The sequence below is a fragment of the Astyanax mexicanus genome, chromosome 1, assembly GCF_023375975.1.
Source record: "Astyanax mexicanus isolate ESR-SI-001 chromosome 1, AstMex3_surface, whole genome shotgun sequence".
NCBI lineage: Eukaryota > Metazoa > Chordata > Actinopteri > Characiformes > Acestrorhamphidae > Astyanax > Astyanax mexicanus.
Window position 1 is genome coordinate 78,736,385 of NC_064408.1, and position 26,062 is coordinate 78,762,446.

General features: G+C 37.2%; 1 protein-coding gene across 3 annotated transcripts in view; it reads right to left on the reverse strand.

Moving 5' to 3' along the window:
- sipa1l1 (signal-induced proliferation-associated 1 like 1) overlaps nt 1–26,062 on the reverse strand; it is a 111,334-nt gene that overhangs the window by 80,909 nt on the left and 4,363 nt on the right. The window contains exon 1 of one of the 3 annotated variants that reach the window (XM_022663262.2): nt 24,587–24,697. The exons of the other annotated variants lie outside the window; for them this stretch is intronic. The gene's annotated coding sequence lies outside the window, so the exon portion shown is untranslated. Of the gene's footprint in view, nt 1–24,586; nt 24,698–26,062 lie in introns of those variants that run through there. 3 annotated transcript variants of the gene reach the window in all.

Sequence of the window (26,062 nt, forward strand, 5' to 3'; positions counted from 1 at the left end):
GTATAAGCATATTTTGTACCACAACAAATGATAATCACGCTACAATAAAATGTTATTGTATTGCCAACCTCTACTCTACTGACAAATCGATCAAATATATCCATACACTACTGCATCATAATGCATTTTTTTCCTCACACCTAACATCAGCCAAGTACGGTATCAGCAATACAATTTAGCCACAAAACTGATGCTGAAGGAGAGGAGGGAAGGTGTATGTAAAGAAAAAATAAAAATCACCATCACATCATTTCAGCTTCAAAATCTATACCTACTCTTAAGAAAGTAACGCACAATTAGGAGGCTTTATCGTAGTTCTTGACAGACAGCTAGTTTATACCATTGGACCTGTTGGCTTTCCATCTAATAAGCCCGATGTTTTGATCCAAAATAGAAAGCATTCGACATCCTTCAGATACCACACCAATTATAACGGCTAAATCAGTCACAGCCGTTTCTCATACTACACTTCCCACACTGCAGTGAAATGCAGAAGTTCAGCAAAATCTCTCTCTCAATAACTCCTAGCAGCAAATCCAAAGGGAGCCACAATCAAATCCCCCGCACCTCATCGAGCGCTACACCGCCCCTTCGCCCACCACACACCACTCAACTGCTGCCATCTAACTGTGTGAACAAGACGTGCCTGGCTGCAGCATTTGCCTGCAGAGTGAGAGGGTGGGCTCATCTGTCACACAGCAGATCATTTACAGAGAGCCACAACCAAGTGTGATTGGCTGCCTGGAGGGAAAGCAGGGATGCAGCTATATGAGATTTCTTAGTGGTTACAGAAAGTGACCATTTTAGTTTGTTGCTTTTTAAAACCTACAATTCACATAGACATGAAGGCAACTTTAGAGGAAGCTTTAATGCATGTTGATGTACGCATAATTTAATTTCAAGGCCTTTGGGTCCTTTTCTATAAAGAGACCCATTCATCAAATATGTTTTGTCTGGACAGCAATAAAATGCCCTGTATTGCTGAGGTCACAAATTTATTTTTTCTTGTCCATTTTTCAACTGAGCTACTGTTAGGCCAGTCACAATAATTAGGTTATCATCTTATCATGTAATATATTGACAATCTCAGTAATTAGCTGACTTCAATATCACCAATTGCGTTTACTAAAATGAATATCCATTTAATGTGAAGGAGACAATATTTAGTATGTTTTTTTTTTTTTAAGTTTTATTTTTTTATGTTTTATTCACCGAATTCATAATATTTAACATTTTCCCTGATGTCTGAATATTTTTCATAACAAAAGTTTAAAAATGTGTAGCAGCATTATTAGGCTTTAATATTATCATTATATTATTAGGATAAGTGGTCTTAAAAGGATAAGAATATAGATAACAATTATTTTTGGAACAATATACTATCCACAAAAAATATTAGTTGTGTCAGTCCTAGCTACTTTAAACTTCTATATTACTCTAAATAAAGAGATGGATGGATCAAATCAGCCCAATTAAATAATTAAGCCGATCTGAAAGTTGGTCAAAACATAAAGCATAGGCAATTAACAGATCGTCTGTAGGTCTGTAATTGGTATCAGCTGATTCACCTCTAGCAAATATATGTTGTGCAATAAATAAATATATACAAAAATAGAATTGTTGGATCATTCTTCAGCGACAATTCCAAGACTGAACCAAAAATAACTACAATATCCTATTTATGTTGGAACACACTCTGCCCAAAAATATCCACATATCTCTTTACTCTCACCTACTTTAGAGTGCACCTACTGCCAACACTAGTGTTCCATTAAAGCACAAAGCTTTTAGAATCTCCAAAGAAAACACAAGGTCACCTCTCACAATGCCAAGTGTCAGCTTTGGAGGGGGGATAAAACCCACAGTATTGGACTGTGGAGCAGTAAAACTGTGTTCCATGAAGTAACAGAGCTCTATCAGACATCTATAGATGTTTTTTTTGAGGTGATAACCCAATACCACTACCGTATTTCACTAATATCTCACTAATGTAGTGGTACACAATCAAATCCTCACTGAAAAGCCTTTCCAGAGGAGTACAGACTGTTACTGAGGCACTGGATACGCAGGATTCTAACAACTGTTATCTGGAATTAGTGTGCTGTGCACTCCTAAGGGAAAGGGATGTTTTGAGGCCTCAGAGAGTTTGTTGGCACCAGCTTGAATTCGGTATTTGTGAGCTAAACAGTATCCAAAAAGACAAAGTCTCATCCTTAAGCTCCGCATATGTTCTGCACATTCATTTAAACAGAAAACACAGTGTGTTCAAGCTGTTCCTGAAGCCAGAAGGAAAGACACTCCCAGGAAACCTCAAACTCTGTTACACTTCATTAGAATCTTTTAGATGCATAAAAGCCACTGTGAACACTGCTATAGTGTCTGCATCAACAACAATCCATCAAAACCGATGCCAGGTGAATTTCTAACCTAAACTAAGGCCCTGTGTTTTGGTAAGCTCCTGAAACCATGCCCAGTCATGGCCAGGAAAGGGTCAGCGTGGGACCGGGAGCATTACTGCAGCGCTGCCCGTCACACAGGAGACAGATTACCATGAGAAAGATCTGTCTGCATTCCTCTGGAGCAGAGATGGCGGAGGGGGTTGGAAGACTCCTGTTAAAACCATAGGACTGCTCCAGCCAAAACCACACTACCCTACAGCTGCTTTCACAGCATCGCTGCCATTTCTCTCTGAAAACTGGGGGAAAAAGTGCAATTTCTACAGTTGTGGATTTATTTCAGCTGTTGGACAGCGTTCAGGAACCAACGGGATTTGTGATTTTTGGCCCTCTGTGTCATCTGTTTTAGTGGCCATTCTCATCAAAAGCCTTCCTAGGCTCTTCTCTGCGGTATGGATTGCACTTGCAACCCGTTCTCCATCAAGCACATAAATGTCAAATTAAATCTGAGAACCATCTCACAAAAACTGCTTTCAAAAGTTTAGATAAATAACAGAAGAGACTTAAACAAGCAGATAGCTACTGTTGATAGTCTGCCTAAAGGTATTTTATTAAATCCACTAAGTAAAAGCAGCACTAGGTAGGATTTCCTTGATTTTTTATCTTTTTGAAGAAGTAAAATTACAGCTTGAAAGTCACTGCAGCGCTGCATTGAGGTGTAATAGGAGGAATAGCGGTGCTCTCGTGTCTGTGCTGGGCTCCTCTGAGCTCAAAACAGACTCTGTAAGTTTTCCGAGGCGGCCGCGACCAACACTCGCGAGAACTGCGACCTGCTTTCCGACCTTTAGTTCTAATAGTTCTACAAGGACTACTGGTTCATTCTTTACAAACTAACATATAGACTCTTTTCTGGCTGAAAAGAGACTAATCCGCCTGAAACATTTATTACACTCTACAACTGTAGGGGGAGCCCGCGAGCACAAAATCTCAATCCTACCTAGTGGAGCTTTAAATAAAAACACATTGATTATCTTGTAATAACAGCACATGTAACTAAACCATCGGTTGTTGTAGATGTGTTCTATGTGGAAAGCCTACCAGCGGCTGTAGTGAGAAGACCTACCTTCAGTCGACATATTACTACCACAGCTTCAGAATGTTATAAAATATTTTAGATAATTAAAATTTTTTTTTTTAAACAAGGGAAACAGAAAGTGACAAGAGGGAGGGATGAATAAGGACGACTGAGAAGAATAGACAAGATAAAGAGATAGATTAAGCTAGGTAACGAAAAGGTGTTCAGGCATTACTGTAAAAAAGAACATACAACTTAAACATGAACCGTGCTTTACAGACACACCATATTTTAAGGTTCATTAACAATAAAAGTTTATTTTCTGGTCTATTTTCATTCATAAGGCACACTAGATAAGGCACATTTTAATCGACAATAGTAAGGAACAAATAAGTAAACATCCATTCCTTTCAAAGTCAAACTAGCAATGGATGTTAATCTACACAGATTTCTCTTCTGAAAACTGTTTATTTGGGTAAGTAAAGCCTTTTGTTTATTTACAGTTAGCTTAGATTTCTAATATTTTAGCGCAGTTAGAAGGAGCACTGGTAACAAGCAGAGCTTAGTGCTAGTAAACGCCCCTCGGCGGCACTATACTAAGAAACCACGTGTACTGGTAAGCCAGGGTGCTAACAGCTAACGGTTCATCCCAAGTATCTTGTTTTAACACGGTAAACACGCGGACTACTGTGCTAGTGCTGCGGTTAGCAGCTTATGCTAATACTGCTCCAGCCTCAGTGCTGGAGAACTAAAATAAAACTCCTGTATAACACTGTACTTCTGCAAAGTGGCTTTACTGCTCCTTACAATCTAACTGGTAGAATTCATACATAATTCGAACTGGATTATTATACTTATATAAGTGCGTCTTATAGTGTGAAAAATACAGGGAACTAAAGCCTGATTGTGATTCCGCACTGTACCACAACAACCCACAAAGCATTCTGATAGCAGAAACTTTAAATGAAAGCCATGTTAAGACCACAGAGTCACAGCTGATCACATTAGAATAAGTTACCTCAGCTAACTTTACTATCCTAGCCTTGTACAGCTTATATTAAAAAAACAAACGTAAGAACCAAGCATGATAAGTGATGTTTAAAGCTTCATATCATTTTATATATGCAAGTAGAGTTTAAATGAACTTTTACCTAAAGTTTATCAGCTTCCCCTGTCTGAAGAGGAGCAGGCCAGCCACCGCAGCTGAAAAATTCCTAGAGGAAACACTGAACTGGCTTCCAAATTCCACAGATCTGGAATCAGGCGGCTGTGGGATGCACTGAAAACACAAGTCTCAGACTTTTCCTCCAAACCTACAGAACTTAAAGAATCTGCTCCTCTCCTGCTAACATGTTAGTGCCAGATACCACAGAGCACAACCTTGTAAAGCCTCCGGCCATAGGGTCTTTTTGGTGTTTAAGGCAGGCCTATTTTCCTTTTGTACCAAGCACCAAAAGAAGGTTCAAAACTTGACATAATTTGACATTAAACTATTTTGCAAGAAAAATGACTGCCAAAAATGTTTCACAATATACTTCTTAATTTTGTTCAATGCGATACAATTCTGAACAGTATAGCTACTGCCATAGTATAGTGTATGTAATCACGTTAGATTGGGCTGGGTTATAGTAAACATTATATCGCCATGTTTATAGAGATTTTCACAATACAGGACATGTAGTGTGTTCTGGCATATATGTATTTATTGCTGCATCTTTATTTACTTTAAGTCAGTGTGAATCACAAATCATCACAGTATCAAAAAGGGTATTTGAGCTAAATTAATGTTTTATCTAGTGGAGGAGGCAAAAGGGAGAGTAGGAGCAAAATTATGTATTAAAAAAAATCAGAAAACACATTAGAGACAGCAGAAGCGGTCATACTTTTGATGAAAGATTACAAGAGAAAAATACTTCCGTCTTTGTTTATTTGTTTTACGCTTGGCTTTAATACACAAGTGCACAAAATACAAAAGAAACAACCTTGGCAATAATTACTTACAAATCCACATGCACTCACAAACGTGCTGTTCATGACAGCTAGGAGAAAGCCAGCCTCAGGGAAGAACCCCCTTCAAACACAGGAGGCTTAACAAGCAACCAAACAGACGCACACTGAGCCAGAACAGGGAACAAAGGCAATCAATAACCTAATTTACCAAGGTTCACTAAAATTCAAGACTTTAGTGATTCTTTCTGGTGAGCCAACTCCAGGTGTGCACACACAAAGCTGCTACCTAAACAGCAGCAGTGGGGAGTCTGCACTTGCCTCAGTGGAAGAACCTGCAGGACTGCCTGCTATGCGCATGCGACAGATGACTCATTTAATTCTGCTACTAATTTCTCTGCTTTACAGATTTAAGATGGAAACACTAAGATGTCTGTTCAAGCAATTCTGCCTGCTTCATGCTATTGTACAGAGCATTTTCGTTGAAAAAAGGCTCTTTTAAACCTGTTTAACTACCCAGAAAAGCAAATAGTTTAGCTATTGTTGCAATACTGCATTATATTATATGCATTTTATTTTATTTTTTCTGCATTACAAATGTTACCATACAGAAAATGCTATACTTTCTAGTTCTGCTTATCTAGACATTTGCAGTCATAACTACCTACAAGAAAAATACTGAATGTCTGCATCAACCCACATTTCCAATATTGTTCCTCAAAAAAATGTGTTTAAATGGAGTAATCTCAACCATGTCACTGTGTATGTACCTGGGTTTAGAGGCAAACAGTAGTAACCAGTATTTAGGTAAGTGAAAACGATGCTTAACTGAGGGCTTGAAAACGTATCATGACGTGAGGTATTGAGCTATTAAAATGATGTGACCAGCAGATTTATACAACAGATGATGTATCTGACTTCATTCATAATGCAGTAAAAAAGCATATTACAATAACAACAAGATCAGTCATCATAAAATTCAGGTAAATTAAGTGAATCTGACTGGTCAGTAATGTGAGCAAGATTACAATGTTGTGGCTTTCCAATTGTGTTTTTTCTAAAAACGAGCAGAGAGTAGGCCAGTGGTTCTCAAACTGGTCCTCAGGGACCCACAGATGGTCCAGATTTTGCTCCAACCCAACTGCCAACAAAAGGATAGAGCAAAAAAAATGTAGACCACATGGAGGTCCCTGCGGACCAGTGTAAAAAATCTGTGGAGTAGGATACACTAAACATAAAGAGTCCACCTATAGAGGAGTATGATTATCTCCATAACAAAAACAACAAACATTGCTTTAAAACCATTTAACCTCAGAAAAAGACATACATATTAAAAACTATATAAACTAGCATATTCTGGTAAGGACAGAAGAACATTTACCACAATGTTTATTAACCAGAGTATTCACAATCTAATAATGCTGTATAATTCTCAGGAATTCTCAACATCTAATTTTGCTCTGTGAAGTGATAAAAACTAAAAATGGAATAACACAAAGCAAATTGAGTATTCTGAGTAATAAAACGCAGGAAAACCAAAAGGGAAGAAACAACAGTTGACGTTCTTTTCGTCTTCACATTTTTCTTCAAGGTCAAAGGAACACTGACAGTAATTAACACCTTTCTATACTTCTTACATTAGTGCATAAGTAAGGCTCAAAAAACAAGTTAAATGCTGTAATAGGCTAGAGAAGGGCAGAATCAAGCTGCCTGTGTAATAGCAACACATTTTAATAGCATTTTAAAACTGCGTAGCCAAATCAAACCAGATTTACATGAGGACTTGACTCCACCAAAGAGCACCAAGTCAAAATTTTCATAAGCCTGCTCCTAGAGCTCAATTAGAGAGAGACACACACACACACACACACACACACACAAACACACTAGTCTGTAGCACACTTAGCATTCCTGGTGGATATAAGCCTTCAGGTGAAGTCAATGATAAGCAGGTCAGTAAAGCTCAAAGTTTCTCAACTTCCTTTTACCCGACTGCCAGACAGTTAACCATTGACCAGAGTAGTGCAGACTTTATTACAGAGATTGCTTTTAAAGCAGGTCTTCGCCAAAAAGGCTGATTAAATCTCAAGTAGGTCTACAGCTACAGAAAAGAATCGAGCCATTGTCAGTGACCCATGTTTATCTCTCTGCATGGCTTGTTTTGCCACCCAGCCTGGGACGCGAAAGGGGAAAAAAATGAAAGTAAGACAAGTCTTTTTAGGGATTCAGGAAAAAATGCAGAGACTGAATCATTTCAGCATTTCTAAAATGCTACCAACAGATAAAAAGCCTCCAAATTCTTGTGCTGTACTGTTAAATAGGGTTTTGACGTATCTTACTGTACGCAATAATACTGGAAAAACAAATTAGATGATATAAAAAACATCATATTGTGATAGAGATATTATTAAAAGCAGCTTAGTTTGTATTTATCTGGCTATTCATTTTGAATTACTTTAAACTGTTTGAATGCAGTATATATGCATGCACTAGCTATGCTGTACTTTAGTTTTATGGTAGATTTCTGCTGTCACATTACTTTATTTATGTTTATTTATTTTGCTACTCTTATTATTTTGTACTAAATATCTACGTCTTTGTAAGTTACTTTTAACAAAATAGACAAACATTTATAGATTTTTGTTTGTTCCTACTTATATAATTATATATATATATCCATTATATTTATACTAAAGCTTTATTTTTTGTTGCAGTAGTACATTCTTAAAATGAACTTAAAAAAATGTATGTTTCGTCACATGACCAAGACTATCGCTAAAACATTTTGATATTATTTCAACAAAATGTAGAACTAAAGATCTGGCCAGTCAGGATTAGCATCAAAACACAATCCACAGATGCCTAAATGGACCGTCATCAAGGGAATGGCCACCACAGAGACCTCCACTCCTGTCCTCAGAGATCATGAGTCATGAAAAGAAGATGCCAGAAAGGGTACCATTAGGCCAAGGCAATGCGGTTGATTTCCGAACACAAACCCACAAAGATTCACATTTCCAAACTTCTTACGCTTCCTTTTTATGCATACTTCTACTCCCATAAGACTTTATAATCGACAAAAATAAATGCTGACGGTGACTGACTGTGCACTTCCATTGCATTCATTCAATTTTACTCTCTTTTTTATCGGTTATGTAATGTGTCGGTTTGTTTTACAAGTACAGTTAAAAAACTGAAAAATCCAATAGAAGCATGTCAACATGTCAACCTCAGTTTTAAACCTTGGGGACTTGCTCTTGACTGAACACCTTTAAGCTGACAGCTTGCAGTAAACTATCTTGCCTGCAAAACCGGTCCTTTGGGAAAACTAAAGGGGGAAAAAGAAATGACTCATATTGACACTAAAAAGCAATACATTCTCCACAACCAACTGTGATACTGATGTTATAATATTTCTATTCTTATATTTTCAAAATACTGTGTAAACAAATGTCAATTCCAGAGTGCGGTAAATGAATTTACAATGGTGGTGCAGCTACAGGGGTCTGGAGGTTGTTCCAGTACCTTCTCTTACCTCCCAAAAACACACAGACGGTAAACTGGCCATTGTAAACGGTCCCTAGATGTAAGTGTGTGTGTGAGGGTGTCAGTAAATGAAAGTATTTGGTGCCTTGTGATGGACTGGTGCCCGGTCTAGTGGGCCCAGTCCAGTAGAAATTATTCTGGGGAGGCTCTAAACTAGAGGCCGACCGATCGATCGGCCAGCCGATTTAATCGGCCGATTTTTGTTATTTTTTTATCAATCGGCATCGGCCGATTTTCTTATTTGGCCGCGCCGATTTTAATCCGGCACATCTGCGGGCAGCTACTTGGAACGCAGCGCAAGGTTTCAAGAGTGAGCAAGACTTTCAACGGGTAAGGCATCCATTTTTACAATCCAGTGTCCCAAAGTCTATATTTTCTCTCATGATTAGTAATCTGTGATGTTGCTTCATTTACTGAAAAAGAATAGAATTTCAACTGCATCGGTGTTGTAGCATTTCTCTCCAAACGAAACTATGCTTAGCGTTGATGGCAGGAGTGCATTTGGAATGCGCCCTGACTATGCAAGGCAAGCCCTATCTATAAGCTCTAGTATAAAATAACTGACGTCTCTTCTTCAGAAACGAAAATCTAAGTAAATAAAATCAAATTAACACTTGATATTTTCAGTATTTAAATTATTTTTAGACGAAATGAAAAAGGGCAGGACTAAAACTGTTTAAGGATATTCGCAGCATCAGCTGCGCTGAAATAATAATTACTGGTTAGTCAGGATTATTAGAGGACTGTACTTCTCCTTATATATAAATAAGCTTTATTGTAAACGAATTAATAAAACAAATAGTTTCTAAAATAATGGAGTTAAAATAAAACATCTCTTTTTCCTTCACTACAAACAGACATTAAATCATGCCGCCTCCTGCTGTTCTGCTGTAAAACTCACCCGTTTAAAGCGGTTTGCGCTGTTAGATATTAAATGAAACGATGAGCAGAATTTTCTGTTTTGTCGGGTTCTACTTTAGAACCCCCTCCAGACTTTTCTGATAAAAGCTCATTTTATCCTGAACCTATAAAGTCCGCGCTCTTCAGCTTTCTCAACTCATTTTCCGCTCACGCACCGAACCTCCAGTACAGCGTTTCTCTGGCTAAGGAGCTCATTTGAAGAAGAAAAAAAAACAGATAAAGCTATATTTAAATTACAGCACCTGTCTGTTTTTGCTTTATTTATAATTTTATTCTTAATTTAAACGTCACCCATTTTTGTAAAATAATAGCTGCAGCCCTAATGTGAACATTTTATAACATTGTCCTCCCATGTCCATTCGTTTTCAACTGCATGGAGTTGAAGAAGAAATGAGCTTTGCCGTTTTGGAGTAACTATCTAAAGTTGTCACATTATGGAAGTCTTCTTGCACTCTGTTAAACATATTAAAATGAATAATTAATAGACTAACAGACTGCAACAAGTCATACATTTGTTAATTAGTAGGCCCCTACAGTAAATTTTATATAATAGCCAACATAATATTTCTACTATAAACATGAATATATAGTGTATATAGAACATATGTTATATAATGAATAAAATAAAATGTTATGGATAATACAATCTAAATAAAATTAATATTTTTTTTATTAACATATAGTGATATAGTAACATTAAAGTCACTATAAAATGCTAACCTTATTTTCAATAAATTGTGTGAAGTTTACAACTGTTGTGCCTCCTCTTACTAGTATGATTTTAAGCATGCCAAATAAGTATAATACGATAGCATATCGGCCCTAAAAATCGGCAGGTCACATCGGCCATCGGCTGACTCTGACCACTAATGATCGGTATCGGCATCGGCCTTAGAAAAACCCATATCGGTCGGTCTCTACTCTAAACCCTGAAGAGAAAGTAGGTGACAAGGTGAATGGATAGAGTTTGGAAAGACTTGCAGAGGCTGTGTGGAGCACTGTTGCTGCATTTCCCCTACAAGTTAGGGCTAAACAAATATGTGGAAAAAACAATATTGCAGTATTTGTTTCAGTGATATATATTGTGAATATGCTATAATACTAAGGATGATGATATTAATGATGCATGTTGTGTATCCAAGATAAAGAGTAAAATAAATTATACCATGTAGATATAATCTGTCTAGGATAGAAGGAAAACAACAGCACATATTTTCCTTTTGTATCAAGCAAAATGACTGTCCAAAAGTTTATCACAATGTATTAACCAAAAAGACTGTCCAAAATTTATATCAATATATTTCTTAACTTCAGTCAATGTGATACATTTCTGATATAGATACGAACAGTATGGCCGCTGCCATAGTATAGTGTATATAATCATATAAGATTGGGCTGGGTAACATTATATCACTATATTTATAGACAATATTTACGACATAGGATATGTATTTTGTTTTGACACAGATGCATCAGCATTTGCAGATTCTACCATTCAAATGTTCTCTCACGCATAGAACAGTGATTTTTATTTAAAATTATTTTTTTACACTCTCTTATAAAGCATATTGTTGATACGATAAGAAAATGTATGAAGATACAATAAAATCAATATATTGCCTAGCTCTAATATAAAATACATTTATAAGAAATAATATAAAAGAACAACAACCTCTAAAGTGATGATCTCCAGCTAATAATTTGTATTGTCCATTCCAGGCCATTAAATTGTGAACATACTGCTGCATTACTTGCTCTGTAGATTTTCTATTCCTGTACTCTCCTATCCTAGCCCCTCATCCAACATCCCAGTGTGAATAGTGTCAGTTTCGAGTGTCCCAAGAGATCCCTGTCTAAATGTCACCCTCTAACGGGTAGGAAATTGAACAGGATGAGTGTCGTGGTAAGGGTTACAGTCATGCACAGCATCTCACACACAGAAAAATTGAGAGTTCTCTCTTAAGTTGCTCTCCCACTGCCAGGTTACCATCACAGCATGCTGTAGGTCCACAAGGAACCCCCGAAGGAGGTGGAGTCTCGCTAATGAAAACCCTAAATCACTCTTCTTACCCCATACTAGCAGCCACTAAAGCAAAAACAACATTTCAATCCATGTCCTGAGGACTGCTTCTGTGCCTGCTTCTCTTTCTCATCTTTCTCTTACTGTACCCCTGTTCCTCACTTATGAGCAAGGCAAGCTATAAGAGTATCATTACAGACAACTCACCCGTCCTCAATCTTCAACCTCATGCCCTGAGGGCACTCATTCACTGCCACAGAGCACGGTGCTGAGTTTCTCTGCTCTCACATTAACACTCATACCACGATAAGTCATATAGGCTCACTCAGTGTGACATTAACCTGTTCCAGTTCTATCATTTTACCACCCGGCATTAGCGTCTCAGCCTGAAATTCACATTAGGCCTACAAAAGTACTGAGCACCTTGGCTTGCAAATGCCCCCCCCCCCAAGGTCTTCACCCCAAGCCTGTCAATGCAAATACCTCAGAAATTAAAGAATTTAAAGTAATGCTACTGACTGTTCTTGTATCCAGAATTTAAGCCATTGCCAGAGAGTCTGGTGACCAAAAAACACCTACAATGTCAGAAAGACGGAATATGATTGACAAGGAAAAACGGCGACCAGTACTAACAGTTATAACAGTTATTTTAATAGAACAATATATTGTTCAAATGTAAATCAAGTATCCTGATAGTCTTACTTTCAGTAATTCTGAATTCAAAAATTTAAATAAAAAAACTTATATATTAAAAAATTAATATATATTAGGGGTGGGCGATATGGCCCTTAAATAATATCACAATATTTCATGGTATTATCGCTATATCGATACTCTTGGCAATATTTTTTTTTAATACACTACTGCAACAAATCGAAACTTACATTTTATTATTGTATACGATATGATATTGCACACATCTAACTAAGATATGAAAAAATACAAGAATTTACGCAGAATTTTTTTTTTTTTTTTTTTTTTTTTTTTTTTTCAAACACATTTCCAATGCATACATAGCTTTCATAGACATGCATGTGGCAAACAGGGATCCAGCACAGACAATTGTGTTGAATAAAGTGCAAGTGGAAGGTCTCTCATTCTACATGTCATGACAAAAGACCTGATTTCTACGGTTTGCACAGCAGGTAACTGCTGATGAAGACTGTTCAAAAATGTGAAGTCTGACAAAAGTCTGATTGTCCCTTATTGATTGCATACTACACAATAACCAGGCTGATTTGAGGCCCAGATTTCAGATTGATCTTTACCAATGATCTTCTTAGACTAACCTGTGGTTTGTGGGATGCTTTACCATTCAAATTTACTCAGTCCTGTCATGGCAGCCGTGATCACAAATGCTAAAAAATGCAAAACAACAACAACAAAATACCTTTTTTTTTTAAATGTACCGGTAGTCTGATATGTTCAGAAGAAATTCTGCAACATCTCAAGTTCTGAAAGACTGAGTCACTGGTTGAGACTTGGGCTCATGGGTATAATCTGAAAGTATGAAGTATAAAACCTGGTGTGTGGTGGCTGCTGTGACTGCAGGGAAGCTAGTGACAAAAAAAAAACAAATTAAATCTGGTACTATTGTGTGAGAGTCTCATAATTTCATCATCATTTCAAATTTAAATAAATCCCAGTTGTTAGGGCATAATACACATCTAACTATCTGATATCTGAATATAAAGCATGCAATTCAGCAAAGAAAAGTCCTCAGAGAGGAAAACATGTTCATCATTTATTTCTGAAAGATAGTTTTATTGTAAAAGTGAAACCTGGATGCGTGCCCTAATAAAGTCAGACTGACAAGTCCATGTTTAATGGCCGTGAGAAAAGTAGGCACTTGGGTAATCCTTTTAAGACCTGTGCAGATCCACGGGGGACAAGCCATGTGACATTTTGACAGATGTGCAGCTTTGCTTCTACCAAACTCGCTAGCACAAAAAGCAGCCACTGAAAGAAAGGTCTGCTACTAAGCTTCCTCTCGGATGCCTTCACCCATGCCTCCAAATTCCAAAGAAAGGGTCAAGCCGTTGCCTGACTACAGACATCTGGGCCACTCCTTACAAAACAAAACAATTAACTGCGGGGGCTGGGGCTCGTCTCCATTCTTCCCTGTGGCGAACAGACCCCAAAGCACTTCAGAACCTAGTAAGAGAACACAACCCCTAGAAAGAAGAGGCCCTCCTTCATCTGGAGATAGCGACTAGGCAAGACAGATGCCTTTGCTCTGACCACAACGGTGGAAGTTATGTTGGAGAAGGGTGAGTAGACAGTTCCCTCAGTTGTTATTTCATTCCAGCTCAGGCTGTCCATTCATCACAGAGGCCCGAATCAGCCTGTGTGGTCGGTTAGCAATACTCTTGTTCCTCTGCCCAAAAACGGTCCTGGCTGTTAGGTAAGGTTCAGCTAGAGGTGCAGAGTTATGCATGTGCATGAGATGACATCACCTTACTTCCTGCAAACACATTTCCTAAAAAGGGCCTGGCAACATTTCACTTGTTGCTTGCCAGTTTTTAATGATGTGCAATTCCTTTTGCTCTGCTGTGCCAACTGTCATTTTCCACTGTTCTTGGTTCTGTTCCTGCCACAAGTGAATTATAGCACTTCATAGGTAATAAGGCATTACACCCTTTGCACATGAAAGTTGATAATATCCTCAATAATATATGCAATAACAGCATTTACTGCAATAAAAAATTACAACATTTAGTAAATCTATTGTTTGGTGCTAAGTTAAAAAAAAAAAAGTTTTTCAAAAAAAAAAAAAAAGATAAATAACAATAGTATTTAAAGACGAAAAAGGACAAACAGCATGTCAGTAGATCTTAAATAATTAAGACAACCAAACAATCAACTGTAGGGCTGCAACAGGTAGTCAACATAAATGCCAACACAGATTATAAAAATGTAGTGGCTCCAAATTTTAGTGTGAACTAATCATTCATTTGTAACTGCCATGCACTACACAAATGTGACCAAATGTGCACAATGTTTAATACAACGTATTAAATATTTACTCATTAAATATCAGAACATTGCATACTTAAACATCTTCTGGAAATTTAAAAGTCCTGTGTTCAGTCGGTTCTTTTGTTTTGAAGTGATAGAAAACACTAGAAACAGCAGAGACTGAGGAAATGTCATTGATTGTAATCGACTAATTGAAAACAAACAAAAAAATTCATCAGATTATTCGACTACCAAAATAATCATTAGTTGCATCCTCAACCCCAGTAAAACAGTAAAAAAAAAAAAAAGTCGAAAAATTTAGGGTACACTGTAAAAGTTATGAAGTACGTCCAACTTTAAGTAAAACCATTAAAAAAAGCAAACAGAGCAGTTATTTAACTGCTGATTATCGAGAGAGAGCAAGTCTGATTAGCATTAGCTAGTCACATTTGCCAAGTCCTGCTGAAAAATGAAATCCGCATCTCCATAAAAGTTCTCAGCAGAGGGAAATATGAAGTGCTGTAAGATATTAAGAAAAACACTGCACTGACTTTAGACTTGATAATAAAACACAGTGGACCAACACCAGCAGATTACATGACTCTCCAAACCATCACTGATTGTAGAAACTTCACACCAAACCTCAAGCAGCTTGGACTGTGTCTCTCTCCACTTTCTAAATCTTTACTCTCAATGTATGTCAATGTAAATTACTGTATTAGCTTTTGATCAATTTATCATGGAATTCTGTCACAATGTAACAAACTAGATTTAAATTATAATAAAAAGTAAAAAAAAAAAAAATGAAGATTTAAGAATTTAATGATATACAGTCTAAAGCAAACATTTGACGACCTAATTTAAATTACACATTTTGTTGATTTTCTGGGTGAAACAAACAGTCCGGAATAAACAAACCAATCATCATACTTTAGAATAATATATGTCTCTGTAGAGGATGTTGACCTACTTACATCTTATGTACATGCAAATATATCCAGCTTTGTCTATTGCGTGAAGTATTGAGGTTAGTGGAATGGTGCAAGGACATCTAATAATCATCAACCATATCATCATGAAAAGAGAGATCAGTGATGTCATAGCATGTTCATGGCATATTTTACTCTTTGGCATCTATGAAAACGTATTACTTGTATGGATCCCTTAGATATTGGCCCGACAATGAACCCATTGAACAATATGGCAGACAGAAGTTCAATTCATGTAAGCCAGACTTCAGACCCAACAGACCTGTGCTACTCCATACACTACTCCTTACATCTGTTGCAAGACATACTGCAGTCATCTGTATTACTGTATTACTCAAGTCTGGACGCAGTTTCTGAAAGAATCCTTTATCACTGGTCTCCGTGGTTTGTGACTTACAGCAACCACAGCGTCAGAACAACACAGAAAGCCCCTCATTCTCAGCTCTCCACTCACTGTCAGGAAAAGAACAAAACCACAGGAGTGTTCAGTGGTTACCACAGCAATCCCCCCTCCCCACAGAGAGGTAAGCAAATGACACAACGTCAATCACTGTTCAGACTTCTCATTCAACAGCCACGTGAAACAAAGGGCTGTGTTCTGCCGTCTTACAGAACGCCGCCACAGCATACGGTCAACTTAATTAACTCATAACGGCACTCATTTTCATTTTTGCTAAGAACAACTTCTACCAAGCAGAAGAGCTGCGAACAGCAATTACTCTGCTGAAAATAAATTTAGCCATTGCCCACCGGAAGCATAAATGAAACTCTGAAACCTCCATATAATGAGGCGTTGCATAACTTGCCTTTTCAAGTGAAGGAGAGAAGAAAAAAAAAAAAAAAAAAAACACACACACATTAATAGGATCACATCTTGCGTCCTTCACAAGATACGAGCCTTACTGTAAGTCACCCACTTGACACCACGCCTCATTCTTGGAAGAAAGCTGCTTAAATCTTCCAAATTTTGAAAGAGGCATCACATGGCTCTGCATAAGATTTGTCACACATGAAGTCGTTATTTGCTAGGGTTATTGATGATGAGAATACGCTGAATGAGTGCATACTTCATTTCTGTTTACATTTCAACACAAAACTACCCAGATCTCCAAGATCTGTCTCAGATTTACATTAAATGTTTATGAACAAACCCTTAAGAAACCTCTTATGAATGCATTCAGCTACATTAAGCTGCACCCGTTGCTAATACAAATGTGTGAGCTACTGACTACAGTCAGGCTACTGCCAGATTTTCAGAGGAAGATCACTTGAACCTTCAGTAATAGCAAAATGGATCAAATGTGAAACAGTAGGAGAGAAACAAGAAATTCCAAGGAGGATCTTCATGTAATATGAGTGCACATCAGAATTACACTTCTTAAGAAGGCTAGACTCAGACCACCAAGCCTTCTTTCAGCAGGTGGTTAAGCGGACTGATATTGAATCACTTTCATAAAAAAAAGTTCTTGATCAGCTTCCAAAAGACGTCCATTACTCCAGTTAATTCTCAAAAATTAATTTCACACACATCTAGCTTTTACACTAGTATTGTCTTGGCATTCCAATAATGATGATTTTTACTTGCAGCAATACTGCTGATAAAATCTACAAAGAAAAGATTGTGAAATAAATAAACAGCAAGTTTCCTATCTAGGACTGTCAACTGCTTCTAATATTACAATACTGTGTAGGAACCCACTGGAGTCATTTTAACTTAAAGCAGCAGTTCTTATTTTTTTCAGATGTTTTTCTTTTAAAATGAAATTAGTAGTGTTTCTAAATGAGGAAAGAGCAAAATATTATGATAAATGCCATCAAAGTGCTTCTGTTACAATTCCTGCAAAGCCACATATTTTAATTCTAGAAGCATGGTGTCTGGTAGGTCCTAGGACCTTTCTCTCACTATGATAGCTTTTGCTTGCTACCTGAGCAATCATGGTGCTGCTTATGATGGTGCAATAATGAAGATATCAGGCTGGCAAATTCTTCATCAGCTCATTTGTGCATTGTTAAACCAGAAAAAAATGCAGAATTAGAACTAAAGAGAGCTGATAAATAAAAAAGAGAGGGTGCAACAGAATGCTTGCTAAAATCAAGAGATTTATCTGCTTAAAAAAAAGACAAACTATCGCTTTAAGAGCATTTAGGAAATATTACATTAAAAAGATGATTTTATCACACTCTACAAACATGGCTTCATTGAAACCGGAATGCCAAAAATCATGGAACATGAACTGGTATCATACCCCATGACCTTTGCTATGGAATTCCTATGCTTCCCATAAGAGCTAAAGAATGCTGCAGTGAACTGATGTGTATGAAAACTTAAATACCGGTAATATTTGACGATCTTATCTACTGGGTAAATACTGTTATAATGAATTATTAATGATACCCAGCATTTCCCCTCTTTTAAAAAGTAAAGAAACTTAAATAAAAAAATATATAAAACATAAAATAAAATTAAGTTTAAATAAGGTGTAGAAGAGATATACGAATCAGCCATTTTTGGGCTTGCTTTTGAACTAAGGGCAAATCAGGTTTAAAGTAACGGTGTGTTTACAGACCATGACTCACACTCTGGTTAAATCTAGTGGCACTGTGTGACTTGACTAATGATACACACATTTGGTCCTGTCTGTTCAAACAATTACTAACCTGTTTCTCAGAGTCATTGTTTATACTGACACACAGCAAGTGTGGCAGAGTATGCAGTGTGTACTGGCCCATGCAGATCTGCTTGTTCCTGTGTTTGCTGGATTTTACCACAACTCAAAGGGATGACCTCATCTCTATTGTGCACCCTGCCTCACTCTGCTTTGTGGCTCTCCTCAGCTGGGCCTATCCCTGAAGCCACACCTACATCACTGCCAACAGGAAACTAAAAGTAGTGCTGCAATTAGAACAAAACTTTAACTTATGGAATACAGATAACACATACACTTAGCAAACAGTGCTGCAATATATATTATCACTATCAATGACGAGTGTCAGTTACTGATCGTTATTTGTCAGAGATCTGAATAAGTATAATACTTGGAGTACTTTAACTGTTTTCTATGTGACTGCACGCACCAGGGGTGTCTAGGGGTGGAAATCACTAAGCACCTTATGATTTGATTTACGATTCAGAGGTCTGCAATGCGATTAAAAAATGACTATCAATGCATCTTGATGCATCTTTTTTTTCTATAGAGAATATTTTTTCCTTGCTGCATGACTACTTAGTACTTTTAAAGTAAAGTATCTGTAATCATCCAGAATGATTCCCACTATTTAAAAGACTGTTTTACACTATTTCTATTTACTTAAAAAAAGCATAGTTATTTCAGTTATTAAAATGATTAATAGACAAATCTAGGATTAAATGTTGTTAGGGTAATATTAATGAGTTACTGAGTTTAACAGAGCTCTAGTGGAGGGAAAACTAAAAAAAGTGCAGCTGCATATTCTAACCTAACTACCTTGAAAAGAGGAAATGCACCATCAGCTGTTTGTGTGAGAGAGACAGAGAGAGACAGAGAGAGATAGAGAGAGGGGGGGCATGTTTGGACAGTTTGGAAGAAAATAAAGAGGAAAAAAGTAGCAAATGGCTCGATAGATAGCTTGCTGAATAAGCCTCAGTAAAGCATCAATAAATAGAGCAAGTGGCTGCAAACACACTCAAACAGACAAACTTGAGATGCCATGAGGGAAATGCAAGATCAAGTGATATGCATACTTTAGAGCATTAAACCATTCATGCATACTAGGAGGTCAAGATTCGTACTTGTTATGCAAAATGCAAACATGACAGGTCTGAATCAATTTTTGCCATTTGTGAATCGATTCAGAGTCATCCACATCCCAATCAGGATGTAAAAACGAAAACTTGCCCCACTTCCCCCCTAACCTTTACCCCAATAGTTCCCTATAAAAATATGCACCATCACACCCCTAAAAGAACATAAGTTAACACAGAACATGTAACAATGTCACTAACTGAATTACCTGCACAAATATATAATCAATTAAATAATAATATTAATAATAATAAAAATGTTAGTATTGAGTAAATCAGTAAATCAAGTAACTGTGACAAGGTCCTATCACAATCTAGAATTTGAATACTAGAGATGTATAAACATTTTAATGCATTCAACACATTGTCACAAATGGAAACGTTCCTCTACAATACTGTATCTTACAATAAGCAATCATCATAATTATTACACCTAAAAAAGAACAAGCACACACATTATGAATATGATAATGTCTAAGACATCTTCGTAAGATATGTACTGGCAGGTAGTTCGGAAGAGCTCGGGTCAAAGAAGAGTCAGCCAAAAGTTCCGCTGACATAAGCATATTAAAGATAACGGCCGATACATGAGCGCAGTCAGTATCCAACCACTTCCACTCAAACTCAGATCCAGCTGAAAAGCTTCAAACAGAAGAGGTCTTTGTGTAAATGTTGTTAGTCCAGTTAAACTATCCTTCACTCCCAATGCTGACACTGTGGGTTCTTATCAAACGTGCAGAACTAATCAACTGAGCAGAGCTAATTTATTGCGCATACAACACACAAACCTTTAAAAAAAAATAAAGTGCCATCAAATCTTCAAAGCAGATTACTCCACAGGATAATTAATACCTATATAAATAACTAAATAACTATTATTTAGATAGAATTTCAGACACAAGTTTTTTTTTATGTGATTGCATTAGATATTATACAGTTGTTATATTCATCCACTCAAATGTGAACCAGAGGTTGCAGCAAACATGTCCATGTGATGATTAGCTGTGTTGTTCTTCACTTCCCAAACAGAATGAAAAACACTTCCCTGGCAAGTATAAAACAATGCAACAGAGAAAAGAGGAACATGCTTCTAAACGTACCTCTAATCTGAATCAGAGCTGGGCCTGAACACACCGTATGACTTAACATCTTGCACAAGTCAAACACTGCAACAGAAGTAATAAATGGGTGTAGCTGGTTATCTGCAAGTCCTGCGTAAATAGCTTAAATGGGATTTCTTAAAAAGTTTGCTGGGAACAAAATTGGAGTGCAGAACATCTTAGACTTAGACCAACTGGATACATCTGGAATGGAAGATATATATAAGCCCAGGATCAGTGGGGTGAGGGGGAGCAAATGACGGCCATAGCTAAAAATTTCTGTAAGCGTGACAGGCGTGTGTAGGTTACATTTTCAGTTAGGTTGAGTGATTTCATCGGGTGAATGGGCAGAGGGAAGGCCTCATTAAGGTGGATCCTCCAGACAATGTGTCAACCCTAATAAATCCAACATTTCACCTCAGGAGAGAAAGCCAAGACTGTCCACTGTTAGTAATGGATACTACATTATATAATAGGCTCTATACCGGAATACCTTGACAAAAAGAGCCTTAAATCAATTTTCAGTGATCAATTGTATCAGTTCTATTTTTTTCTTGAGAAGGTCATAACAAAAACTACATAAACAGACATGTTTGGTAATAATCATCAATGTAATACTGATACACTACTTAAGAATGATGGTGAAAAGCATTAAAGGCTGAAATTAATAATTTCCTTTAGTTCTTATGTTGCAAATCTCAAATCGGCAGTTCTGGACAGTATGATGAAGTATGATGTGTAGATTAGTACTTGAACCAGAAGCTGAAGTAGACAAATTTTACAGTTTTACTAGTCTCAATATTCCTATGCTACAGTATTTATATTTTAATTATTTGGCAGGTGTATATCTGAAGTGAATATCGATTAACAAAATCAACTTTACAATGTTTGTGATTTGTTATTTCAACCACAAAGGCTCCCAGGTGGCACAGTAGTCTAACTGCTGGTTTCATTATTTGGTTCCAGCAGTTTGGAAGACCCAGTGAGCATAATTAATCACACTCTCTTTGGGTTGGTATAGTGGCAAGGTCAGGTAGAAAGATGCTGAGTCTGGCTTCACATGGCCCACAATGATTCTAATGCTTCATCATGAAATGGAACTTTTTTTTCAAAATAAAAAAGACTACTTTGCAAACTACTTAAAAAAAAACATTACCTCTGCAACAAATATCAAATCAAAGCTGCACATTGATAACATGCTTTAAAAATACAGTAAAAGAGCAAACATCCATAGAGGATCCATGCAGCTATCACCTCCGCAGCAATCATTTCGGAATCTTCAAATGATGGATGTCCTGACTAATGGCTGAATATATCTGAGGGAGCTGCTTGAAATAAGCTTGCAATAAGACGGTACCCGAAATGGTGCAGGAGACAGGACTGTAATTATTGAGTCCATGGGTTAGACGGGCGCATTCATTACTAATTTCAGCCTTTGGGAACCATGTTAACATCCTTCTTCTCTTCAGCAAGCAGCTCACAATTTCTGCCTGTGGAAAGCATCACATGCTTTGCTGGGCAGATGGCAAGACAGTTGGTGAGAATTTCAGCTATAATACAGATATCTGAAATCGTCACTGTTTCTTTGTCAAGCGATGGGTCAGTGTCAGCTTTTCTTCAATAAATGAGGAGATTACAACACAAATTAGTATTGGTATAAAATATAGCGTGGGAGCTAAGACAAATTACAAAAAGTAAAAAAAGCAATGAATAGGAAGACTGTTTTTTTTTTTAATTCGATAAAGAAAAAAAACACCAAAATAGTGCAATGACTCAAGATAGACTTCTAATTTGCATCATGGTTATCGGCGGGTGGTTTTCACATTGCTGAAAACGTTAGGCTGATTCCCCTGGTACAAATTACGCAACCATTAAAATTCAGAGCTGACGCTGTTTATACATCACATTTGGCATAGAAGGCTTCAGACTAATGTTTTCTTGTCATCACAGAGATGATAAAAATAGATACAGAATGACATAAAACCTGTCTTTGGGAGGGGGGCTGCTACTTGATGCTTAATGTTTGGAGATACAGTAACCTGTAAATGGATGGTAGATAGATACAGATGACAAAAAAAATAACCAAGTAAAGCTGCATTTATTTTAAACAAGATGAAGCTAACAGCTTATACACATACCACACCATGCAAAGGGTTGTGGTTGGGTATTGAATCACTAAGCTTTTTTTAAAGCAGGGTTTGCCTTTCCATCAAGAACAATTCCACATGAAATGCAGCGCTCTATAATTACATTGTTCACATTCCTGTGAAGCTAGACCCCACACTTCCTTTGTATCAAGACACTCAGTCCAGCTATAAGCTCACTAAATCAATACTGACTGATTCAAAACAATTGAATTAGAGCTTTTCGTTTTGCAGAGGTGAGAGTAAAGGAAACACTGCCCACACCAGCCTATTAAATTACAACATCGGTGGATTTCAGCACTGCCTTCTGCCTTCACTAACTTCATTCTCTCATTCTCTCCTCATATGACATCCACCCCGAAGCAGCACACACCTGGGGGTGTGAGGTAACGACCAGCAGAAAGCACCGATATAATGAATCTGACTCCACTGCAGAAAACTTAGCACCACAGATGTTCAGGTTGTATAACAGCAGCTCTGCTACTAGGAAGATTTGACAAATGTGTTTAATATTCGCACTCTCCTAATGAGCGCACAAGTAGAGTAGTAAAGTAAAGGTTATGTGTAGCACTAGCATATAAGGATGAGCAATTCAACTAAATAACCATGACACAAAACAATACAAATCATGATATTTAATTTTTACAAGATACAACGATTCTCAAAACAGTGATATTCTTTCTGATCAACCTTTCACAGTACACTATAGTTAATCTAGTTGTAGAGTACCAATTATGCCCTCTCTGTAATTAAACATGCATTTAGACTGTAGAATTCCATTCTGTTAACAACCATATTGTCAATACTAGTAATACTACAAGGCTAAAAGAAAGTATTAATTAAAGCAGCATTGCTAGGCAGCAGAAACGTAGTCAGATACAATGTGTATTATTTAGTTCTTGTCTAAAATCCCACAGAGCAGGTATTATCTGGGGGGGTGGGTCATTCTCAGCACTGCAGTAACACTGACACGGTGGTGGTGTGTTAGCAGTATGTGTTGTGCTAGCATGAGTGAATCAGACACAGCAGTGCTGCTTGAGTTTTTAAACATTGTGTGACAACACTCACTGTCCACTCCAATAGTCAATTGTAGCTAGCTGCTGCACCATGTACATATAAAGCCAGAGACAGAAGCTCAGGTCTGTTTGCTGCATAGTTTGTGTTAGTCATCCTCTAATCCTTCATTAGCGGTCACAGGTAGAAGCGTGTCATATTGAATCATACACAAAATATTGTGACAGAGTAATGCAGTAACTTTAAGAAACAGCATTATTCTGTCTTGAAAGCATTACTGAATTTACTGAAAGACAAAATGTTGTCTCTGCTGAATGTTTAAAACTGTTAGTCTTGAATGAAATAAAACCTAAACTTTTTTTGCAATATTATATAATTGAAATAATCACAATATTGTTTTAGGGCCATACAGCCCAACCCTAGTTACAAAACACTGCCTACAGATTTCGGGTTTATGGACTATTCTCAGTCCAGCAGTCACACTTAAAAGGTTTACATAACACCATGTCACAGAATTCTCCTATTACTGACTTAGTTCGCCTTAAATTTTTTAATGTACAGCAATCTACAGACCATAATCATAATATGCACTGTTATACAGTAATACCGTTACCATGCAGCGCTAAATAGATTAAAATGTTAAGCAAGTGCTCTAAATGTAAACTGTACAGAGAATTTTATAAAAATTAACTTACTCACTCATGCTGAGGTCCACAAACACACAAACTGCTGAAGTCCAAGACATATCACATACTGGTTATGTGATACTTCCCCTCACTTCATGAACGCTTATGGATTTCTGCATTCACTCTACTTGTGAAAAGCTTGTGATAATCCTTCTCCTGCCAATCACCCGCCCAGGCTGTTTTTTCCCGCTGATTTCCTTCTCTACATGTTGCACAACGTTGTGCATGTCCACCTACACACTCTCTCTCAACAGGCTACTTAATACAGAAAACGCAGTTATCTGGAGGCAATGTCGCATCCTTGGCATTCTTAGATAGTGGATTGGAGAAAATACACAAGCGAAATGTGGCTGACGTGAAAGATACTGTGTGGCAGTCTTGAGAAAGATATCTTAGCACAACTATTTTGTCTGTCCTCGACAAACGATTAAATGTATTAAGTAAATTGTGGTGAGCAGAAACAAGGATTCCATAGGGTGTGTATGATTAAGTAATTTAAAGGCTATTTTACTTTAAAAAAAAAAAAGCAAAGAAGCTTATAAATGTCTTACCAATTGAATGACACCAATTGAGCTACTAGTGTAAATGCCTCAATTATTTGATCAAAGCTATGAAAAGCCTGCAAATATCTTGCTAATTTAATGACAGCAGCCCGTAAATGCCAGTTCATTCCTCAAGAATTGAGGCAGTGGTTAAATAAAATGTACTGAAACAAATTAGTCATGTTTTTAGCAAAGTAATACAACACAGAACACCAAAACAGATTAACTCTTCAAAATTTAATGCCAGCCTGACTAACCTCACAAAGAGCTACTCTGTATTCCAGATCCCTGAAGAGCACCGTGTGCTATGAGCTGCAGCACTAGTGTCAAGTCAGTCACACAGACACTCACACACCAAAACCACCTAACAGCACTTTCTGAAATTCAAGTGCAAATGTGAAAACCCATAGTCACTTTTAAAAAAATCACCCGCTACACTCAACTAAACATCCACAGATAACATTCATTCTCACCCAGCATAACAAAGTCACCAGGACAGCCTCGACCCTCTTCAAGTGATTCATTTACAGAATTAGCTGTGTTTCTGTGTTTGTTAAGTAGCGTGTGGAATCAATTTGTGACTTAATAAATCAAATCAAGCTGAATTATTTCAAACAATGTCAAACTGCCAGGCATTAAATCGTAATTAGGTTCAAGTTATGGTTAAATGAACCACTTACAGCCTTTGCCAGAATTTGTATTTTGGTCAGATACATATGCAACACACCTTACACACAAAACAGTCAGCTATGACAGACCAACTACTGCCATATCAACCAACTACTGTCAAATTGACCAAAGCATACAGACAAAATACTGTTATTTAGACCAAATACTGTTACCAGACCAAACACTGTTATTGAGATAAAATAGACCAGAGCATTGAGACTCAATACTGTAATTTAGACCAAACACTGTCACTAGACCCGAGCATAGAGACCCA